Genomic DNA, 2114 nt, shown 5'->3' with positions numbered 1-2114 from the left:
GGGCCAGGCACGAGACGCAGCCGGGCACGCGCCGCCGCGAACGTTAGGGGAGTTGGGCGGAGGTTGGGTGGGGAGCTTAGGGGCAGAGGGAGGAAGGAAGAGAGCAACGTCACATCACATCACCTCCCTCTTCCCTTCCCCGTGCGCTGCCTCGACTCCCGCCGCTTCCCCCGCGGGAGAAACGCGCAGGGACGGAGGGAACTAGCTGCTCGCGCAACCCCGGGAGGGGGCGGGGCGGGGCGCGGCTGGCGGGGCGCATGCGCGGAGCGGTAGCTCTATTCTTGGCCGCTGCGACTGGAATATTCTGGAAATGGCGGCGGCAGCGGAGACGAGGCTGCGGGAGCCTCGGAAGAGGGGGCGGGAGCGGAGCACTTTCGCTCCTGCCTCCCTCCTCCCCCTCAGAAACGGTAACGGAGTCGCCGAGGCGTCCCAGGGAGCCGCTCGTCCGCGCCGCCCCCTCCCCGGGGAGGGGTTTTTCCGGCGGCGATGGCGCAGTGAGTTTTAACAACTGGCGCAGTGCGCGTGCGCAGGTGGCCACGCTGCAGCCTATTGCCGGTGGGGGCAGGCGGCGGGGGCGCCCTGGGGCGCGGAGGTGTCATGCCCCTCAGCGCGGCCGGGTCTTAAATACGAAATGATCCTATTTCCTGGAAAACTACTGTACACCGAAAAAAAAGGTATGCAAATAAGTATGCAAGTCAGTCGTTTTATTTACTTTCTGTTGCTCACTGTAACTTGCCAGGGAGCGAGCGAGAACTGGGTCGTCAAAGTTGAAGCATTTCTTCAGTTCCAGGCACGAGAGCATAAGAAAGCACAGACAGTAACCCTGAAAGAGGGTTAAGACTCCCTAGGAGAGGCATGGGTTTTTTGTAGATGCTGCATCAATGAGCTGCCTTCAAATTATACGTTTTGAACACTTAGTGCTATCTATCACAGGGTGTACAAGGGTTGACATTATCCTATAGATATGATTATCATCATGGCAACGCTGCCCTTCAGGCGATAAACCCAGCTCAGGAGCAGCCCCCAGGTTATGGTGCCCTGGTGGTGGGATAGGAGGGCTTGCTGAGGTCCTGGGAGCAGAAAAACTGCACTTACTCGTTTTCATGCTGAGGGTGAGAAGGGCACAGACAGTGGGAGACAGCGTGAGGGGTGGGGTTGGTGGGGCACAGGGAGATGCAGCACGAGCCAGGGGAGGAAGCCAGGTGACAGGTACCTTGTGCAAGTTGTAGGGTCAGGAAAGCCTGGGAGTGGTGGCCAGTAACACACAGCCACTCTTCCCCCTGCGGCAAGCCATTGATCAGGGGCGGGCATCTACTTTGGGGCAGATAACTATTATTTTCTACATTTTCTTAAGGGGTCCGGCAGCCCAGATAGACTGGCCTGGCAGGCCACATTCTGCCCACGCCTGGCCTAGGTGAAGCCCCCTGCCCCGCTCCTCCCCCTATGGCTGGATGATGCCCTTCCTCCCCAACCCCAGACACTGGATTGGAACCACCATCCCGCTTGGGGTTGGATCAGACACCGCCCATCAAGCCAAAGGTTGAGCACCACCAGCTTAAAGCAGTGATTCTCAAGCAGGGTGCCTTGAGAGCCTTTCAAGGGTGGTGGAAGGTACAACACAATTTTTAGCTCTTTAGTAAAGTGTGCAAACACAATTCACAACATAAACCCAGAGGATGTGTCCAGATGAGCAGACATGCAGTATGTGGCACCACAGACCCATCTGTGGCACCACACATGTAGGAGTTTTCTGTGCTGCTACTGGGAGGGAAGGGGGGTGTCCTTGACCCCAGGAATCCCTGGGTCAAAAAAACCCCACCAAAGAAAAAAACAAAAAACACACAGGGCAGCACACATGGCAGCAGCACACACCGAAAACCAGAGCTTGGCTGGCCAGAGCCATAGTCTACTTGGTGCCCAGGCTCCCTGCTGCAGGAGTGCTGCAGCTCCCCTAGACCCCCAGGACAGGCTGCTGGAGCCAGCACAGCTGCTAGCCCATCTGCCCTATCCCACCTAGGGTAACCTGTCACACACAGGAACACATGTACAGGTGTTCCCCAGGGACACGTAGCAATGGCACAAGGTGTGCTACCACTCGCTACTTGTCCCCAGGG

At 58.0% G+C, this 2114-nt stretch overlaps 1 long non-coding RNA gene across 1 annotated transcript in view; it reads left to right on the top strand.

Annotated features, from left to right (window-relative positions):
* The first annotated feature begins 14 nt into the window (after positions 1–14).
* Positions 15–2114, top strand: part of LOC102378369 — a 10058-nt gene continuing 7958 nt past the window's right edge. The window contains exon 1 of the long non-coding RNA XR_003094040.1: positions 15–674. This is a non-coding gene — a long non-coding RNA (uncharacterized LOC102378369). The remainder of the gene's footprint in view (positions 675–2114) is intronic.

The sequence above is a fragment of the Alligator sinensis genome, unplaced genomic scaffold, assembly GCF_000455745.1.
Source record: "Alligator sinensis unplaced genomic scaffold, ASM45574v1 scaffold597_1, whole genome shotgun sequence".
NCBI lineage: Eukaryota > Metazoa > Chordata > Crocodylia > Alligatoridae > Alligator > Alligator sinensis.
Note: the sequence above shows the minus strand (reverse complement) of the source record. Positions and strands in the feature narration are given on the sequence as shown.